This window comes from Bidens hawaiensis, unplaced genomic scaffold (genome assembly GCF_021521415.1).
Source record: "Bidens hawaiensis isolate Kalapana, Puna unplaced genomic scaffold, B.hawaiensis_p1.1 tig00000237_1, whole genome shotgun sequence".
In the NCBI taxonomy this organism is placed as follows: Eukaryota; Viridiplantae; Streptophyta; class Magnoliopsida; order Asterales; family Asteraceae; genus Bidens; species Bidens hawaiensis.
Genome location: NW_027491021.1, coordinates 6,411,431 through 6,434,129, shown reverse-complemented (window position 1 = coordinate 6,434,129; position 22,699 = coordinate 6,411,431). Strand labels below are relative to the sequence as shown.

The following is a 22,699-nucleotide window of genomic DNA, read 5'->3' as shown; positions in this document are numbered from 1 at the left end:
AAAACATATAATTTATGATAATTATTTGTTTAAGCGTTTGTATTATAACTATTTAATATATATATATATATATATATATATATATTACATGTTTAATTATCTGTGTAAATATTTATCCTATTATTTCATATTATAATTAACTATATAAACATTTATTATTATATTATATTTCAACTCATCTTTATTTATTTATTTAAACTAATAATTTATGAAATTGATTATATATTTATTGTATTTAGTATAAAAGGCGATTTTATAAATAATAAAAGTAATTATACTTTTAATTATATGATGAACAGTAATATTGATTTTTGCAATAATAATAATCGTAGAAATAAATTGTTCGATCCATAACATTCTAATCACAAACGTAATTCAATTCACATCGAGATCCAGAATTCATTATACGTGTTATGTCATTTACAATTAACTTACATTATCATTATTAACTAGGAATCATTGGCGGTGAATCCCGAAGGGTTTAACAGTTCACTTTCTCACATCATCACTTTAACTTTTGCTCATCTAATCAGGTGAATAATCACTCCTCTATTTTACTTGTTTTCAATTGTTTTGGGGACTTATGTGTACCGACTATCATTGATTTACATACCATATTGTATTCTCAAATGCAAATTGTTAATATTTGTGTTATTTATCAATTGAACGATTATTTCTATTTGTTAACATGTTTATTTATTTATTTATCGCATTCAGATAGGTCCATCAATATAATCACATCATGTCGTAGTGGTCGTCGTCCGATCGCATGACAATGGTTTCACCGACAACTAAATTATTCTATCATGGTAACCAACGCCGGATTCGCATGAAAATGGTTTAGCCCACACATCATTAGATGTTTGCAATATTTACATGATATGGTTTGATTGTTTACACTTACGAATAACAGTTTTGCGGTTTTCTTATATATATTATTGTTAGTGTCAAAACTGTGGGTTTTCTCACTCAACTCTGTGTTGACAAACCTTTTCTATTTTGTACTCATTTGTAGTTTGGAGTGTCTATCAAGGTGAAGAACACTTAGTGAGGTTAAAATTGATACAAGATGGTTTAGAGTTGTCTTGTAATATTCTATCAGTTGATGTACTTGTTTGTAAATTGTTTATTAAAAATAATTAATTAAAAATTGTCACCTTAAAATTGTATGATAGTACCTTGTGAGCTGTAAACAATCAGTTTGCACACCGACATTTCCGCCTTAGGTTGGGGTGTGATAGTTTGAAACCTAGTAGGTCGGCCAACAAATAGAGTTGAATAATACTAATACTAGAGAAAGTTATTAGAAGTGATACTAGCTCAATGAAGCATTTACCTATTATAAATACACATGGGAAAAGCCAACTTAACAATTGAATGACCGACTGTAAGTCGTAACATTTAAACATACCAGAAGAGACCAATCGAACGACACGGCCAATAACAAATATTATATTGTTGTTAAATTACTTAATGTTATATATATATATATATATATATGATTGATTGATTTCTTTTGAGAATCATTTTGAGTTTTAAGAACTCGAAATAACTCAACGTAACATTTTTTATTGAATTTTTTTACAAATATGTAATATGTAAGTGTAAGTAACGTAAAAAAAATTACAGTATTTTTTTACACATTGAATCGACTTATTACACTTGTATAACTAACATTTAAACTTGTGTAATCATCAAAAATCTTTATTCTCTCTCATTTATTAATCAGATTTATTCTCAGCCACATATTCAGTACCCATTTAATTGATTGTATGGTCCATACTGAGTTCTTAAATTTCTCACACTAGGCTTACTTGGTGGTATCCAGCATTGTTGCAAGCTCATAAATTATCATTCATTTACACATATTACATATGGACTGAGGTGAGTTTCGTGCTACCATTTTTACTTGAACTTTGTGGGCTGAATACATGTTGGTTTTACTTATGGTGTGATGTTTATCAAGACTTGTTTCTGCCATGTTTTTGTCCCGCTTTAAATTACACAATCACTAACTCAGTGAGTGAGTCCTATGGCTCTTATGGGTAGTACTATTTAAGAGACTCACACGCACAGTGACCCTACGTCGGGTAAACCACATTGAGGTCTACGGACCGTTGTGGCATATGACCTAACTTTTGGATTATTGCTTGGCAGAGTAATAATCGGGGACGGGTGCCGTTCGGTTGTAAGTCGAGGGGAGGCTTATGATCGAATGCAGGATTGATTGTAGACTTGATTGATGTGCACCATGCTTTATACTTACACACACGAAAACTTGCGCACTTTTATGAAGTAAATCTTTTATGTGTATGTGAGTTAAACTCACGAACTCACCAACTTTTTAGTTGACGCTTTTTTAGCATGTATTCAGGTACTATGTGGATATCAATTTGGAATAGCTTCATAATGAGAATGCCTAAGGATAGAGGCGTATGTCGAACATGAACAATAAAGATTAAATGCCAAGAAGATTAGTAGAACTAACTACGGGATTGCAATAGTGTCAGAGAAGAGATAGTTGTGTAGTTACACCTTGTCACAAATACTTAGTTCAAACGTTGTAACTTAATTTTATCAAAAATATTCCGTTGGTTACACTTGGTACCAATTTGTCTGTAAAACGACTAGGCCCCTCATGGCAGGGTGTGACAGGTAAGGACCAACATTTCCAAAAGTGACATGAGTATTACCGGAATCTGCATGGAAGTCATTTAAACCGGCTGGAGAGCGGAGCATATGAGTGGTTGCTCTAGCGTCAGTTGTCTAGTCCGGAGTAGAAAATACTGCATTGTATTTGAAAAGCTTGTGCAATATGTGCATCAAGCTGAGTGACCCGTTGAGCATAGGCCGCCAAGTTAGGACATTGAGAGGCATCATGTCCCTCTTTGTTGCAAAGCTGGCAGTGAATGGTCCGCTTGTGGAAGTTTGAACGACCACGGTTTGATGAGTTGCCCTAAACCAACCACGGAGGATTTGCAGTGGTATTGATGTGGTGAAGAAGATTTAGGTATGCAAGAAGACGGTGTACTTGATTTTTCCAAGTGAGATAGTTTGTGGATGTGAGTTTGATATTGATGAAATCAGGGGAGGACCCACATAGACCCCGATTGGGGTCCTGGGACACCAATGTTTTTTTAAAATTACTTAGAGGCGATATGTTAAATTTTGTAAGGACCCCATAAAAATTAATACTTTGAACCCATACTATTAAAACTGAACTGGTCTAGTGGAAAGTCCCTTGCTTTTTCTTTGAAAGATAGTAGGTTCAAACCTCACCATACTATGTTTTTTTTGTATTTTTTATATCCTAGTTAATATTAGTTATTTAGTTAGGATATTTGTGTTTTTCTTTAGTTTCTCCCATATAGTCATTATCACCCTGCAACATATATAATGGCTATTCTTTTATAATTAATTTATCTTGTGTTATGTATATTATAGTTAATCATTTATTTGTGTTAAAGTTATTTTTTCATATTTTGGTCATGTATGTAAGATCATATATATAGCTTTCTTTTATGTTTTTCGGGTATGAATAAAAATGAGTTAAAAGGCTAATTAAGATTCTCTCTACTTACTCGTTTCCGATGACACCATATTTACGTGTTTTATTATGTTCATCGCCTCGACCCGACCCGAATAACGACCGGCCCGAAAATTTTGTAAGCCGAAAAAATTGGGACCCCATCAGCAAAAAATCTTAGGTCCGTCGCTGGAAGAGATATTGAGATGACAAAGAGAGTGTGAGGTGATGTTGGTTAGGTCAGAAGAGGTGGCTGCCATTGGTGAAGACACGCTGAGAATGGGTTAGGATAAAAAACAACTTTGTGGTGGAGGGATTTGGTTCAGATCCTAAGTTTCTTGGTGATTCCATGTGATAATTTTAATTTTCCCTTGAATATTGCATTACAATAGAAACATCCTTAAGTACAATTTTACAGTCATGTAACATGGAGTACTTTACTCATTTCGTAAATACAACGAATAATATCTTTGACTAACTATAATTAAAATACATGTTGAATTTTGAATTATTATTAGCACTTTTAATGTCTTTAGGGGTTTAGATAAGATGGAGAAAAAAAATATATAATGTGTTTTTTTTATTTGTTAGTGTGGGTATTTTGGTCGTTTCGCATTAACTTAGCAAATATCAACTAACGTTGTTAGTAAGTTTGATTGAAATGACAAGTTTTAAAAACCATAAGATGGCTATAAGAGAAAAAGATTATGAATACAAGTGAAAAAACTAGTCAAGCCACATGGATGAAATTTACAGTTTACACTTTAATTTATAGACAAGTCTGTATTATTTGTTGGAAATTTGGGACAATAAATAATATAGGAGGGTGTTGATGGCTTCGGGCGATTAAGACAGGTCCACCGAGTGAAGGACCCTGTAAGAAGACATAACTAGAAGGTGATGCTCGGGTCCCGGTCAACATCGATGTGAACATGGTTCCGACGCAGTTTTAACACGATGATCAACTCGACTCCTGTAAGGCCCCATTACCGGTAGTCCTACTTTCGTGTTGGATTTACTCATAAACGCAGTTCTAAATATCAGAGTTAATTAAAACATTCGCGGAATATAAAAGCTTTCGTAAAACATTTCATAGCAAAACACATCTTGTCTTAAAACAACATCTTGTCTTTCAAAATAAACAAAACATTAAACTTAAACGTCTTGAGTCTTCCGATGCCAGCCTCTTATTCAGTGCCACGTGTCTCCTCAAGCGAGCTGCCTCATCCTACTCACTTGCGTGCATACTAAAAGTCAACTACGCTGAGTGAGTTCTAGTTAATCATACATTATACAATACACATAAACTTATATCCTTTCAATCATACTTTCATACTTTCCTTTGTACTAACTTGCTTTCATATCTTACGTTATAAAGAGCATTACACCCTACATTCCTCGAGTATTATTAGGGCTCGGTACCCTCCTTCCTCGAGTATTATTAGGGCTCGGTACCCTCCTTCCTCGAGTATTATTAGGGCTCGGTACCCTCTTTCCTCGAATATTAGTAGGGTTCGGTTCCCTAGTTCTCGAATATTAGTAGGGTTCGATTCCCTCTTCGTTACCATACAACCATACATCATACCTCGAGTATTATTAGGGCTCAGTACCTTTTTCGTAACCATACAACCATACAACCATCCTTTCCTTCTTTTATTAACCTTATCACGTTCATACACATAAGCATACATATCATACTTACCTTATACATAGCATTACAACCTGACAGTACGTGCAATATCCGAAGATCGTTCACGTACCATTAAGCAATCATTCATACATTTCACATTATTCACATAAGGCATACACTTATCTCTTAGGATAAGCGTATTAACAAACATATTGAGTATGCACACAGCCCCGAAAACATAACACATAAATGGGGCTAGAAACTAACCTGAATCCTGTTACGCTCTCCGTTAATCGTTATTCCCTTCTTGAGCTGTGCACGGCTAACTGTATAATATTTACATGTATCAATTAACTACTACTACTCATGTTGTATTTCTATCTTTATATAACCCACAACGAACGGGGGTCCGGGGGCAGCGCACCTGGCAGTGGGGTCTAGGGGCGGCAGCCCCTAGCAGGGTCCAAGGGGCAGAGCCCCTGGCTGGGGTCGAGCTGGATGAATTGTAATTAATTCATTCTTTTTCTAAGTTCAGGGACTGTTCTGTCATTTTATTAAACTTTCTAGTTCGCTATTCAGTCTTTAACGAATTGACTTACCTTAGCGAACTGGTCATTTGTAACTAACTGAACCCTCTAACGAACTGGACCTCTGACGAATCCGTCCTTGTACGAACCAGTCCGCATAGCGAATCAGTTCAAGTAACGAATTGGACCTTCTAATTCGTTATCTCCTTTAACGAATGGCTATAACGAAATGGGGGGGGGGGTTAATTCGTTATCTTTTCCTTAACGAATCAGGACACGAACTAAGGCTAGTTCGTTATCTTTCCTAGCGAATCTACTTAACGAATCACCCTTAATTCGCTAAATTCCCGTTAGCGAACTAGGGTTAGGTCAGAGAATGTCAGAACATTCCCTGACATACCCTTAACCTCGTATTACTTTTCCGGCGCCTCCTTTCCGGCGCCGTCATTGCCAGAAAGCCGCCGGAAAAACGCGAACTCACCGGAAAAACGATTTTTAACTTGTTTTTCACCTTTTTTTGCCCGTTCGATCCGGATCTGAGCTAGGGTGATCCCTAAGCTCATCATAGGTTCGGTTTATACCCGATTCCACCCGGATCTCGTGATATAAACGGTTTAACGGTTTCGGCTCATCGTTTCGCAACTTTATCTAACGGGTTAAGCTCATACAATATTAAACTATCGTTACCTCGGGTCGGTGCTCGGTTTTCTTCTTGATTTCGGCTAGAGATAAGGAAGAACTAGAGAGAAATCTTAAGTGTGTGTTTTGGGTGGTGTATGGAATATGTGTGAGTGAGGATTAAATGGATATTAAGGGTTTATATATTTATGGATCATGGGCTAAAGCCCTTGGTCTTTCTTTCTTTCTTTCCTAACCCAAGTCCATAACCCATATGCATTTACCCAGCACTGGCCCAACTCGTATTCTATTTATCTAAACTGATAACGACCCACTATGAAATAACGAAATTTATTTTTATTATAATAACCGGAAGTAGGATGTTACAACTCCGGGCCGGTTTCAACTCGTCACAAGAATTAGTTATTGAAGCGCAAGTTAAGGTCCTTGATATGAATCAAGATATGTATACAGTATAAACTTTATAAAATAATACACTTGGGAATACTTAGTTTAAAAATTAATTAAAAGAGTTATTAATTAATCGATAAATTAATAATTATTAATTTATAAATTAATAATTATTAATTTATATATTAATTAATATTTTATTAATTTATAGTAGAATACTTAGTTTACAAATATCTTTCAAGCTTCCACTTCATTATTGTATACAATGCATGTATATCAAATGAACGACCCAATTTGAAAAAAACCTTCAATCTCCCACCTTATTATGTTTTTTGTGTTCAATGTATCACTTTATGGACATTACAAATAATTTCTATATAAATGCAATATCAAAATAGGTTAACACAAACAAATCATACACACAACATGGCTTCCCATCTTAAAGGTGTGAAAAAAACAACAATGACAAATGAGATTCGAAGAGCATTATGCAAGCACAACAAGGATAATCCAAGAAACCTTCATAAATCATTCATGTAATATGAAATATATAATGAATTATTAATTTATATTTTATATGGGGTCTAAAGAAATTATCAAAAATGTATTATCTTATAATTTTAGCGAATTATTAATTTAGCACCCTATCCTCGAGTCGGGACCGGCAAAAAATATTATCTTAGAGAGTTTATTAAATAATCGAGTATTAATTTATTGAGTTTCTACTGTATATGTTATATTTCATATTATTCTCGTTTAAATTTGTATACGGTATATATATGTACTACGATTCCTCAAATGTATAAAGAGAATATCTTTAACTGTTTTATTAATATTGCTTCCTCCTACATTATTATATTAGATTCTAGTGACGGAAACAACATAATCCTTTAATCGTTATTTTTGCACTTCAATTTCAAAGACAGAATCAATGATCAGTAAGATGATCAAGATTAACCCAACAATGACCCAACAAGGATTCTGAATTGTGATCCAGTGCCCTGTACCTGAACCAATTGTTTGATTTTTTACTTACAAAATAATAACCGGGTTCGTCCTGTTCTTTGAAGTCTTAACACCAAGCCTATTTTGGTGTTTGTGTATATCAAGTAATAGACAACAAAAAGTTCCCTTCCGATATTTGCACGTTAAAACAAGAGATTCAATAATCTGTTTCACAACCTAATTGAACAAGATGATCTGAGTGAAATGTGATTTGGTTAACCAGCTTATAAACAGACGTTTCCAATTTAGATATATGGAACATCCAAATCAATAAACGGTTCTGTAAAACTTGGTGCAATATCAACTTGAATGATCCAAATTATTAATAAGAAAAACATAAGGGTGGTACGGGAGATCTTAAGAACGGTTTGGTGGAAATTAAAAGTTCATGGACCAAGTTGAATAACTCGGTGCCAAAGTTGTAGGTTTCCTAAGTTGAGTATGTCTTGTTTTCTAATTTTCGTGTAGACTAAATAAGGCATAGTCTTATTTGTTTCATGTATTATGTTCTTGTTTATTATTAATATAAAAGAGTCGCCTAAACATTTTATGCAATATCGTTTCTAGTGTTCTTGATTCCCTTTTCTAAGATTTAACAAGTGGTATCAAAGCCTAACGATCCAAGCTCATCTTTCCCATCGGCGGCAAGTCTTGATTGCAGTGGTAGTTCCAATCAAACGCATAAGAGGCCAAGAAACTGATCACAATCAAGAAAAGGTTTAAGATTGCCACATGGAGAAAACCAGAGGCTACTTGAATATTGATTGAGGGTCGTATGTAGTACGTATCCAGAAGCAAAGAAAAGTCAGTCTGTTTGTTTGTTTGTTTTTTTATGTTATTTGATTAAAGCATAAGTAAAGAAAGGTAATTATTTCCTTTTGTGCGTGAAAACTACTGCTCCACCACCTTGGAATTGTAAATTAAGTTGTGATTTGTTTGTGGTTAACTGACCTCACCATTAAGAAATATATATATTTCCTTTTGTGAGCTATTTGTCCGCGCCGTTCAAGGGAATAAAAAGAATTTGATTGATTTTTTCTAGATATTGAAGTATCCAATCGATATTAAGATGTTAATCAATTCCTCATGAGATAATGTATGAAAAACATGAATAATATGATAAACCTATAATTATATGTGTACTTGTTATAGCAGGGAGAGTAGTAACCACATCTATGAAGTATGTAGACGACATGGTTTTCATCTTAATCGAGTTCCCCTTTAGGATGTATCATTAAAGATGGTGTTAGGGTTCTTGAGAGGAACCCGGTTTAGGAGATAGGATGCACACAAAATTGTATGTGTGTGAGATTAGGTTATGAAGTTATTTTATTCTCTTTATATATACACCCAAGGGGAAACCCTTTATTAGCTAGTAAAGGTAATATAGTCATCAACAATTATCTAGCTAATGTATAAGGTATAATTAATTATTTTGATCTATTATAATATAAATGATAACGATCACCATATAAATAAATATATATTAATATTTATTCTTATACAGGAAAGATCCCAAATCAGTGAATCCAACATGATGGCAGAACTACAAGTTGTAAGAGGAATCAAGAAACTGAATCAAAACAACAAACAATGATCGACATGCATTAAATTGTATCTTCAAGATCAAGATATTTGGCAGGTAACAACGGTACCAAGACGAGACAACCCGCACAAGATACAAATGGTGTTATCGGAAAGTGGCAGGTGAAAGCGGGTCGAGCGACGTTTATCATCAATACAGTCGATGATGATGTTCTTGACCACATTCAAGATCTTGAATACCCAAAGAAAGCGTGGGATACGCTGGAGACCTTATTCACGAAGAAGAATGATGCTCGATTGCAACTAGTCGAAGGTGAGTTGATGATGGTTTCCCAAGGAGATCTTTCGATCGCACAATATTTTCGCAAAGTTAAGAATATATGTCGCGAAACAGAGGAACTCAATACACTCGGGTTAGCGATGTACTCATCCATGGTTTAAGGCCGGATTATCGTAGCTTTGTTACCGCTATTCAATGGTGGGCGATCCATCCGAGTATAACCGAATTCGAAAATATTCTTTCCGAACAAGAAGCCTTAGCAAAACAGTTAGCCGGTGTGTCGATTAAAACCGAGATATGTTGGAAGAAAGAAGAAGCATTGGTTCAATAAAAATAGGAACCGTAACAATGATAAAGGCAACGGTAAATATTGGGAGAACGAGAAACATGACTGGCCCAAGAAGAAAGAATGGAACCGAAAGGGTCGGTTAACAACTCTAAAGAAGATTCATAAGACGAAGAGAACCCAAACAAGGAATCAATGTGTCAACCAAAGCAATTTTCTTTTAGGTGCAATAAATGTGGACGAAAAGGGCATATAACAAAATATTTTCGAGAACCAATGGGACTACAAAAGACACATACGTAAGTTTGTTTGGATTTGTGTCGTATGTGATTATTGTTTTCACACCCCCATCTTAGGCCTAGAAGTGTGATCCAATAGTTGGTACCATAATTGTAAATAAATCAAAGTTGCGTTAGTTTGTGGAAGACTTATAAAACTTTAAGGATCAAAACATAACTTTTATATATATATTCAAAAGACGGGATATTAAAACACCCGTTAGAGTTGTTAACAAAACATTACTTGTTTATATTTACAAACCACCATTTTGATATGTTAAGTTTATACAAACAAATCCGAACCATCGGATAAAAGTAGCACTTCGACTCTCCAAGTGCTAATCTTGTTCACCTGCAAAAATTTCTGAAAATACGTCAGCAACGAATGCTGGTGAACACGCTGACGCAAAAATATTTTCTTTTACTTTATTACCCCTCGAGACTACGCCTGCCTCGGCCCAACATGACTTAGGAATAATAAAGTCAAATAACACATTATAAACATGAGCCTCTACTCTAGGTCATCTCAGCAAACACCGCAGCGTTCGACTTAGTTAAGTACCCGTAAATATACCCAACGGTCGTACTCCCTACAGGAGAGCGTCCTACGACCAAGGGTAGTGCGATGTGCCCATTCATCACGTAGTACCACCTATGTAAGGATCCAAACACATGTATACCACAGCCTGAGGACTAGGTTTATACCCTTATTCATAACGGTTTTAGGAACACATAGTTCCTTGTAAACAAATTTCATATAATATGTTTGACTCATTTTAAAACAAGTTAAAAGTTTGGGGGCGTATTCACCTTTTTCGCTTTAGGATCGGCTTCACTCACTGTCCAAGGGTCTTTCCCTTCTTTATCTCGCACATATAGTACGAGTATAAATATTTGTTAGTCGGATACACGATCCAGCTTAAGACCTTTAGTCTTATTTTATATCTCGATGAACCTCTAGTTCATTTATCTCATTTACTTGAAAACCTTTAGTTTAAAAGTAATTATAAACCTTTAGTTTATATTAAAACCCGACGTTTCTTCTTCTCCAAGAAACGTATTCTTTTTCTTTTGTTATTTAAGAACACTCATTATTCATTAAATAAAATTTTCATAACAAAGAGCATACATATATACAATATACGTATCAATATTCATTATCTTATCTTTCATTCAATTCTTTGTTATGATTATTTTCTTTTATCGAGGCATCGAGTATAATCTCGAATTAAGGTTTAAGCCTTTAATATAATATTATATTATATTAAATTTGTCGTTACGCCTAACCTTTATTGGCGTTTAGAAACCCTACGAAATCAAGCAGCACTCCAACGCCGCTTCGCTTCTTGATAAATTCTTTACTCGTCACGCAAATCTATGAACGCCAGACTTCAACACTCGTTGGCACGTACTTCGAGAACAAACACCATTCTTAGTATGTGGGTGGAGGGTGGCACGTACTTCGAGGAAATATTGGTACACAAGCAAGGAATCGGGACACGTTTATCGAGGAAATATGACACGCTAATCGAGGTATTTCTAGAGAGATAGTAGAGATATGTGAGAGCAGATTTGGTGTACAGAATTGTAATGCCCATGGTCGCTATTTATAGGCAGAATTCGAAAGCCCATCGCGGTACGCGACCGCCTTCAAGGCACCCGTCGCGTACCGTGACGTAGCCTTGGTGAGTCAGAGGGTAGGTCTGCCACATGGCAGACGGTTTGCCACGTGTTGACACGTGGCGGACGACATGCCACGTGTGGCCACGTGTCGGGACACGTGGCGACCAATGTGCCACGTGTGGACACGTGGCATACCACGTGAGTCGTTGTCAGACACCCCATCGCGGTACGCGATGAGTCTCTCTGTTGAGCCATCGCGTAGCGTGATAGGTCAGAAAATTAGAATTTTTATTTTTAACCCTCAACTTTGGAAATTGGCTATTTCAGTCCCTAGACTTTGGAAAGTTGATACTTTAGAACTCGAAATTTTCACGTTGTTACATCCTCCCCACCTTGAAACAAATCTCGTCCTCGAGATTGATTTACAAGAACAAATGGGGGTATTTCTTTGTCATTTCTGATTCGAGTTCCCAAGTATATTCGGGCCCTCTACGCGAGTCCCATTTTACTTTCACAATTTTCAATGTTCTTCTTTTTAATTTCTTTGTTTTCGAATCTTCAATTTGAATTGGACGTTCTACAAATTTTAAGTTCTTATTTATTTCAACGTCTTTTAATGGCATAGCCAATGATTCATCGGTCAAACACTTACGCAGATTCGAAACATGGAATACATCATGTATCCCTTGCATTTCCTCGGGCAGTCGCAAACGGTATGCAACATTGCTGATTCGTTCAAGTACCTCAAAAGGTCCAACGAATCGAGGACTTAATTTTCCTTTCTTACCGAAGCGAACAACGCCTTTACAGGGCGAGACTTTTAACAAAACTTTGTCACAAACATTAAATTCTAACGGCTTACGACGGACATCGTCGTAACTCTTTTGGCGATCACGTGCCGTCCTAAGTCATTCTCGGATTTGGAGAATCTTGTCGGTGGTTTCTTGGACTATCTCGGGTCCAGATAATTAATTATCTCTGGTTTCATACCCACACACGGGCGTTCTACACTTTCTTCCATACAATGCCTCAAATGGTGCAGTTTGAATATTTGTGTGATAGCTATTATTGTACGAAAATTCCATTAGGGGTAAGTGGTCATCCCAACTTCCACCTAAGTCGATCACACAAGCGCGGAGCATATCTTCCAACGTTTGAATCGTCCTTTCGCTTTGCCCATCGGTTTGTGGATGATAGGCAGTGCTACGGTTCAACTTTGTACCAAGTGCTTGTTGGAAGCTTTTCCAGAAGTGAGACGTAAAGCGACTGTCTCGATCAGAAATTATAGACAGCGGTACTCCATGCAAAGCAACAATGTTGTTAACATAAATACGCGCTAGCCTATCCATTGAGTACGACTCATTGATGGGTATGAAGTGTGCAGATTTTGTTAATCGATCTACAATCACCCAAATAGCATTGTGTTGTCGAGTCGTCTTTGGGAGTTTGGTAATGAAATCCATAGTTATTAACTCCCACTTCCAAATGGGAAGTTCGGGTTGCTGGAGCAATCCCGAAGGCTTTTGGTGTTCAGCCTTGACTTTCAAACAAGTTAAACATTTCGCAACATGCGAAGCGACATCCCTTTTCATTCCATTCCACCAATAGTTGGCTTTAAGATTGTGGTACATTTTATCGCTCCCGGGATGCATCATGTATTTCGACTTATGAGCTTCGTTCAAGATTTTCCCACGGAAACCTCCAACGATTGGTACCCAAATCCTATTGCCAAGTCTAAGGATACCATCGTCACCTTTGACTAGCGAGTCAATGGTGCCGTTACGTTTTTCGTCGGAGATTTGGTTTTCGTTGATCGCTTGATTTTGAGCGGATTTGATTTGGTCAATAAGATCAATTTGAAGTTCTAGGCGCAATGCTCGGACTCTTTTGGGCTTCTCATGTTCTTTGTGACTTAAGGCACAGCCACGACGTTGGCCTTGTCTTCATGGTAAACAATCTCGCAATCATAGTCATTGAGTGTTTCCATCCATCGCCGTTGGCGCATGTTGAGCTCTTTTTGATCGAAAATGTGTTTCAAGCTTTTGTAATCGGTATACACGGTAAATCTTACTCCATAGAGATAGTGCCTCAATATCTTTAGTGCAAAGATTATGGCGCCTAACTCTAGATCGTGAGTCGTGTAGTTCTTTTCGTGTTCTTTGAGTTGTCGAGAGGCGTTAGCGATAACTTTCTGGCGTTGCATTAGTACACATCCCAAACCGGAGTGGGATGCGTCACTAAATACCACAAAAGTTTCGGTACCTTCTGGAAAAGCCAGTATAGGTGCTTGAGTAAGCTTTTGTTTGAGTATATCGAACGCCTCTTGTTGCTTCATTCCCCATTCATACTTGATCTTCTTGCGAGTTATGGAAGTTAAGGGAACGGCGATACGAGAAAAGTTTTCGATAAACCTACGGTAATAGCCGGCCAATTCTAAGAAACTTCGAATCTCGGTTGGCGACTTTGGGACCTCCCACTTAGAGATAGCTTCAATATTAGCGGGGTCCACTTGAATACCGTTTACGTTGATGATGTGACCAAGAAATTGCACTTCGTGCAACCAGAACTCGCATTTCGAGAACTTGGCGTACAATTTCTCGGTTCGAAGAATTTCAAGTAGAGTTCGGAGGTGGAATTCATGATCGGCCTTTGTCTTAGAATAAATAAGTATATCGTCGATGAATACGATAACAAATTTATCCAAGTAAGGTTTTCAAATACGGTTCATCATATCCATGAACGCGGCCGGAGCATTAGTAAGTCCAAACGGCATAACCGTGAACTCATAATGTCCATATTTTGTTCGGAAAGCAGTCATTGGGATGTCTTTGGATTGGACTTTAAGTTGGTGATAGCCGGAACGAAGATCGATTTTAGAAAAGAAGCTAGCACCTTGAAGTTGGTCGAAAAGATCGTCGATACGAGGAAGTGGATAACGGTTCTTGATTGTGACTTTATTCAACGCACGATAATCAATACACATTCGCATGGAACCATCCTTCTTCTTGACAAACAAAGTTGGCGCTCCCCAAGGCGACGGACTCGGTCGAATGAAACCTTTCTCTAATAGTTCATCGAGTTGTTTCTTTAACTCCTTCATTTCAGTTGGCGCTAAGCGATACGGAGCTTTGGCGATCGGAGCAGTACCGGGAACAAGATCGATCATAAACTCTAGGAACGTCTTTGATTTCTTTTGGCTTAGACTCTTCCGTGACGTAGGCCATGAATGCGAGGCATCCTTGATTCAAACATTTGTTAGCCCTAATCATGGAGATTATGCTAACTTGACCATCGTCTTTATCCCCTTCAATTCGAATCGTTCGTTTATCGGGGGCTTGGAGTTCAACGATTTTGCTATTGCAGATGATACGGGCATGGTTATCGGATAACCAATCCATACCAAGTACAGTATCAAAACCAGCCAGACTCATAGGCAACAAACAGATAGGCAAAATATAGCCAGCTAAAAGAATTTTTCCATTTTCAAGGGCTTCGGAGATCTTAACGATTTCACCGCTAGCAGTCTCGACGCTTAGAGTTTTATCTAATTTTGTTAATGGTTCGTTTAATAGACTATAAAAGCTATTATCTATAAAACTTAGATTGGCACCCGAATCAAATAAAACTCTAGCATTGGTGTCGTTGACTAGAAACGTACCGGTGATGGTTTCCGGCAAGTCAGCGGCTTTCTTTGTGTCGAGTACAAAGACTCGAGCGTTTCCTTTCTTATCCTTGCCACTTCCACCCGCACCACCAGCAGCGGGTTTGTTCTTTGGGCACTCGAAACTCAAATGGCTCATCTCCTTGAATTTGTAGCAAGTCATTTTCTTTTTCCAATAGTCAGCAGCCGCATGACCCGTATGGTTACATGACTCACACACTTTGGGAGGCGGAGCAAAGTTGCATAGGCCTTTGTGGTACCTTCTACATGTCTTGCAAAGCGTAGAATTTGAATTGAACCGATTTTGGTGTCGGTTTACTCCTTTGCCTTTGAAATTGGCACCTCCTCTAGTTTTCCCTTGGACGGTTGTTGCTGTATCTTTCTTGTCTTCCTCCTTGTTACGAACCATGCCACCCATTAAATAACCGGCTAACTCCATCGCGGAGTCAGCGGTTTGAGGTAGGTGTGACCTCACCATGTCGCAGATTTCCCGCGGCAGTCCCCATATATATCGTGTGACTTTGCTGGACTCTGGGTTAACCAGCTGGGGAACCAGACGGCAGTATTTGTGAACTTGGTATTGTATTCACGAAGGTTCGTTCCTACGACCTTAAGATTCAAGAACTTGGTTTGAATTTGATCGGTCTCATGCATGGGGCAAAATTTTTCCATCAACAATGCTTACTCTAACTTAAACCATACATCATCTCTCTTCCTTTACTCATCAACAAGGCATTCTTATTCATTAAATAATATTTTCATAACAAAGAGCATACATATATACTTACACACATATATACGTATCAATATTCATTATCTTATCTTTCATTCAATTCTTTGTTATGATTATCTTTTTTATCGAGGCATCGAGTATAACCTCGACTTAAGGTTTACGCCATAAATATAATATTATATTATATTGAATTTGTCGTTACGCTTAACCTTTATTGGCGTTTAGAAAACCCTACGAAATCAAGCAGCACTCCAACGCCGCTTCGCTTCTTGATAAATTCTTTACTCGTCACGCAAATCTATGAACGCCATACTTCAACACTCGTTGGCACGTACTTCGAGAACAAACACCATTCTTGGTATGTGGGTGGCACGTACTTTGAAGCAAGGAATCGAGGAAATATTGGTACACAAGCAAGGAATCGAGACAAGCAAGGAATCGAGACACGTACTTAGAGGAAATATTGGTACACAAGCAAGGAATCGAGACACGTTTATCGAGGAAATATGACACGCTAATCGAGGTATTTCTAGAGAGAGTAGAGATATGTGAGAGCAGATTTGGTGTACAGAATTGTGATGCCCATGGTCGCATTTATAGGCAGAATTCGAAAGCCCATCGCGGTACGCGACCGCCTTCAAGGCACCCGTCGCGTACCGCGACGTAGCCTTGGTGAGTCAGAGGGTAGGTCTGCCACGTGGCAGACGGTTTGCCACGTGTTGACACGTGGCGGACGACATGCCGCGTGTGGCCGCGTGTCGGGACACGTGGCGACCGATGTGTCACGTGTGGACACGCGATGGGTCTCTCTGTTGAGCTATCGCGTAGCGCGATAGGTCAGAAAATCAGAATTTTTATTTTTAACCCTCAACTTTGGAAATTGGCTATTTCAGTCCCTAGACTTTGGAAAGTTGATACTTTTGAACTCGAAATTTTCACTTTGTTACAATTGTATATTCAGGTTTTTAATTGTGAATAATGCTTTTTGTATCAGGTGGTTCGGGCGGTTGGTTTTAGTGGAATCCGACTTGAAATTCCAAGTGCCTTGGGAAATTTAACAGCAGGCGGGCAATTCTTTTAAAAATTTAAATTATTTGTACCAATTTTTTAAGGTTTTCAACTTTTTTGTTTCTACTTATTGAGCAAAACCAGAGCAAAGATCAACATGTGTAGAAAACCTCTAGCAGTTCATGACTTACAAGATGTTGATATAACTTAATACAAGTAAACTTCTTATCATTTCTATATTCTTAAAAGTTAATTTAATTTGTTGCAGTTGGGGATTAACATCTTATATTTGCTTTCTAGAGAGCACACTGCAATTAGATGCTCTTGCACTTAAATTTTGCCATCTCTAAATGTTTTTGTCATGTTCTTTGATTGAAGCAGCAGTCAGTTTTTATTAAGGAGACTTTTGTGTAGATATTGACATTAGAGTTTGTTATAAACTGTTGTTATTAACTAAAGAATATTGTTGCTTACGGGTTTCAAGAGTATTTGGTGTTTTATCTTAATTTTTAAATTAGAATTTTGATGATTTTCTTTTCGTTTTGGGAGGTAAATCATTCTTTAGTCGGAAGATGAACCAGCTAACCTCGACTATATGCTCTCTGATAGTGATGAATCGTGGTTTCAGTTTCCACATCAGGTTAAAGCCTTCTTTCTTGAGAATAGTCGGTAATAGGAGTCTTCTTTGGAAGATTACTATAAGAAAGATGTTGCAAACTCTAAAATGAACAAAGGTAACTGTCACAGGTTTTTTTGTCAACTTCATTGCAAAACGAAAGTGGAATAGTGAAAGTCTCCTTTTGGAATTTAAAGTTAAAACTTTTGGAATTTAAAAACATAACAAAACCTTCTAAATTTGGTTATACATTTGAAACGGAATGCTGATGAAGAAAACATACATCAACTTTTGATGTTTTAATTTTTGTCCAGTGAAATAGAAATAGTGAAAGAGAATTAACATCTATATCTAAACAAGTCGAAATCATGGAATTTTCAAACATAACAAAACGGACCACTTTGGTAGTGTCTCAACTCTCAACACACTTAAAAGTGAAGCATTTACATTCCCGTTACCACAACATTATTTTCACAAACCAAACATGACCCACTCATTTATATGGATGATTCCTGTGCTTTCAGGATCCTACTTACTAAATTTCATTAACAGTTTAATAGATCTACTAATATTTTCTACAAAGGCATTTCTCGTATGCTTATAAAAACTAATGGAAGCGGAACTGAGTTAACTACAAAATTGCAGAACGTGACATGTAAATGACAAAACTATTAATAATTTAATCACTTTATTACGGAGTCGTGAGATGGCACGATAAGCCATTGAGGTGCCTATTAACCATCTTCTAATTGTCGATGATGGTGCAATAAAATATGTGCTTTTAGACACTTACATAGACTTTAAAAGAAGGGATAACAAGTGTTAAAAGGGTCAACAAAACTCTGCCCGTTTCAACCCATGCAATAAAATATGTGCTTTTAGACACTTACATAGACTTTAAAAGAAGGGATAACAAGTGTTAAAAGGGTCAACAAAACTCTGCCCGTTTCAACCCATACTGAAAATGACCCGTTACCCTACCCACCCCGACCTATAACTTTGAGAGGAAAATATTGTGTTAAAACCATGTTCTTGGACTGAATCTTTTGCAGGAATTCAAAAGCATCTTCATCTTCAGTACTGTCTTTCAGTGATTCTCGGGTACCGCATGTCCAACTGAATTTTCTGGTATTGCATTCCACCAACCAATAACGTTTAATGAACTATTTTTCCAAGAGGTACTGCATTAACATGACAATATCCGATGATACAATAGACGCAAATGCAGTGTTATTTGATGATCCAATTATTGACGCATATACAAAGAATAACTTCCAACTTAAGATCACAGAGGCAGGTTACAAGTGTTGGAAGTTTTAAGTGTGTGAATGAAGGAAGTGGTAAATGTTTGTCCCACATCGGGTTGGGAACAAAATAATGAATGGTTTATAAGGTAGTAACCTTACATCCATTTGAATTCTTTATGCCATGTTTTACCACAAGTCTTATGCGTGCGCAGGGGGGGTGCAAATTTGGGTTTCTGGACTAGAAATTCATCGAACTCGTGCCAGCGGACACGAATGCAACTCCGAAAACCCCGAGCCCTTGTCAGACTACCATTAATGATTATTGTGTGGTCACATGACATTTGTAGACACACCAACTCAAAAACACTTCCGATTGTTTCGATACCTTGGGAACAGACCGAGAATCTGTTTAAGGCAATTGTGTTAACCATAAGCCCAGTTTTTTGTTTCGTTTAATATTCTGAAATTTATAATACAAGTTTTTCCAACAACAAAGGGAATGTTCTTTTGTACTAGCCTACTGTAATTCTTTTGGTAAATAGCATCTGGAATAAATGTCATTCTTTTGTTATTGCACTAATAGGTGTCCATACCAACAACAAATCTTTTGTAACTATGCAAACAATGACATAAATATGGTTGATCCGCAGCAGCAACGCGAGAGGTGGACCACTAGTTCTTATCAGTAAACTATTCAAAACCTTCTAGGAATTTCATACATAAGAACAAATCATCTTTACACTTCACTTCCATAAGAGACCTTACATATGAAGTGCAATAATAACAAGTGTCGAATATTTGATTTTTATTTTACATCAAATTAAATCTTTGTGTGTCAAATCATCAAATGACTTATACTTTACGCCAAATTTTTATGTGTCTAAATAATAACAAAGGTTTTTTTTTTCAAGGACAACATGATTTTAACAAGAGAAAACAACTTATGCTGACCCTTAACCAGAGGTTATGGTTAACTGAACAAATTTAGTTAATACCAGTAACAATTCCAAAAGTGCATTATATATCGTAGTATTACAACCCTCTGGTTGGTTGATTAATAGAATTTCATCGAGGTTTATAATTAAAACTGGATTGCTTTTATAATATTTTTATTTTAGTTGTGATCATAGATTAGCATTACAAAATGTAGCTACATCAAATAAGGCAAAATGAGTTAGTGTGTAAAAAAAGACTTGTTTCAAAAGGAAATAGGTTTTAAAATGTACTTCCTCCCTAATTGAAAATAAAAACAAATATTGTGTTAACAATTAGTTCTTGTCTGTTGTAAAAAGGAGGGGGGAGGGGGGAAAGGAGAGTTATATAGGTCTAATCTCAATGCCATCAATAATAAGCCCCTTAAACTTCTTCCTAGAGTCACCAATAGTTGTCAACTCGAAACGTGTAGGAATCATTTTGGTGGTCGTAGCAGACTGGAATTCCGAAAGTTGTACTTCCATCCAACCATCATTTCTCTGTTTTGGAAGGCTTGTGTTTATCAGCTTACTAGGTGGGTTGTGAGTGTTTTGATCAGCCTTTGGTTTAATAACTGGGGTTTGAGGACCTACTATATAGATATACGAAATATAACTCTCGCCTGAATGAAATTTAAAGCTATCCCGCACTTCCATAGGAGCCTCAAAGCCGGATTGGTCTGTTGATACTTTGTAGACAAGGTAAATTGCATATGTTGTTTCAGGCGATACTAGTTGGGAGTGGACTTCATTTCTGAGTTCTATATGCCAATGATCATGTGGAATGGCTTTTCCAAATCTGAAAAATCTTAGAAAGTCATCTCACATGTAAAAGATTTTATAAATTTGTTAATTCAAATACGGTGCACAGTTTCTATAAATAGTAACTTCTACAAGAAAGCTGAGGGGAAATATTATAGAACCTTGAATCTGGTAAAGATATGTATCTGGACTGATTCCATATGCAACTCGTTAATAGCATGACACATTTCTTCCCATTTTTGTCAAGAGAAAACCACTATCAAACAATAATATAGACGTGTAATTAGTACTTGTTTAAACCATATTCATAGGCTCCACAACAACTACATGTTAGAAATAACAAATGAACTTACAATGTCTTTATTCGTCTTGTGGTCATTGATTAAGAACCCTTTGCGCATAATTGAGTACGCTTCCTCCTTAGTTGTCCATTGAAAGCTATTTTTTGACCTTTCCATAATGTCTTCATAATCAGCTGGCAAATTTTCTTCCCAATTTGCATCTGAATCTCCATCTGATATGGGTTGCTTCTCATCCTGTTTATGATCCACCTATAAAAGAGCATGTTAGGATTAAACACACACACACGATAACACGAACACGAAAGCAATAAACGAACACAAGGATTTAACATGGTTTGGTCTAAACTGACCTACGTCTACGGGTGGCAACTAGGTATTTCTTTTATTGAGTGACAAAAGATTACAAATACATAGCGTTGTTTAAATAGATATTGAACTAGGGTTTGTAAATTATTGAACAAGAAATCCAAACCAGGCCGGGCTTCGGTCTAGCCACCCTACACTTGTTTGCCCTTTGGACTTCAAATAATAAATCGGGCCAACAAGGCCTACGAACCCAACAATCTCCCACTCGGAGGCCTTGAGTACTCTCGTCTGCACTCCTGATTGTACTTTTATAATCTAAACATTTAACTTCTAGTTGCCACCCGCCTTCTCATCAATTAACTTGAAGGCCCGTTAAAGCTCCCCGGAGCTCCAACACATCAGTCACGGCTAAAACTTCCTCTGACCCGTTCTCTGTCCCTACCGGCTCCCACTAAAACAAACTACTGAGATACACTGAGAACAAACACTTTCCATATTCAGCAAGTAATCCACTGGAGAGACTTTTACAGCTGGAATACGGGTTTTCTTAATCCACTGTCGACCTGGAACTGTAACTGAAACACGACCTGTGCTCCCACTGTCACGATGTCCTCTGACTGATTTAACCTTCCTAGCTCGTTCATCCTGAATCTTCACTTTGGCTCTGGGTTTGTTACTTGCAAAACAAACCTTCTTCTGCCCACGAGATTATGTGAAACGGACTTTGTCTTTCACCAATACTGGATCCACTCCTTTCGATGACATATCGACCATATACAAAGAACCCATTATCTTGCCACGTGCAACCACGAGATTCCCTTTAACTACTTTCCACTGTCCATTCCCGAACTTAACATCGTGCCCCTGGTCATCCAACTGCCCAACTAAAAATCAAACGTTTCTTCAAAATTGGAATAACTCTCACGTCCTTCAAAGTCCAAGAAGTACCTGCTGAAGTTATCAAATCAACATCTCCCATACCCGTAACCTCTAGAATATCATCGTTCGCAAGTCGAACCTTTCCAAAATCCCCAAAATTTATTTTCTTCATCGTTTCACTACAGTGAGTGGCATGAAATGATGCACCGGAATCCATCACCCAAGAATCAACGTTACTCTCAACACTAAGAACTAAAACTCATCACTAATGACTCTATCATATGTGTCATCTTTTGTAACGTTCACCTCTTTCTTACCATTCGGACACTGATTCCTGAAGTGTCCCTTCTATTTACAACCCCAGCATTCAATATATTTACGAGTCCTAGACTGACTCGTCTTCTTGCTCCCGCTGCCTCGTTGTTTTCCCCTACCTCTACCTTCCGTGACTAATATATCACTTCATGATTCACCTGAATTCCTGC

The 22,699-nt window shown here is 37.2% G+C and overlaps 2 long non-coding RNA genes across 2 annotated transcripts; one reads left to right on the top strand and one right to left on the bottom strand.

Annotated features, from left to right (window-relative positions):
• The first annotated feature begins 18,158 nt into the window (after nt 1-18,158).
• On the top strand, nt 18,159-19,052 carry LOC143606137 (uncharacterized). The gene is made up of 2 exons (XR_013148695.1): nt 18,159-18,566; nt 18,665-19,052. It is a non-coding gene; the product is annotated as an uncharacterized LOC143606137 (long non-coding RNA).
• A 1,681-nt stretch (nt 19,053-20,733) lies between these two features.
• On the bottom strand, nt 20,734-21,270 carry LOC143606072 (uncharacterized). The gene is made up of 3 exons (XR_013148682.1): nt 21,081-21,270; nt 20,889-20,983; nt 20,734-20,764 (listed from the first exon to the last, which is right to left on the bottom strand). It is a non-coding gene; the product is annotated as an uncharacterized LOC143606072 (long non-coding RNA).
• Between the last annotated feature and the right edge of the window lie 1,429 nt (nt 21,271-22,699).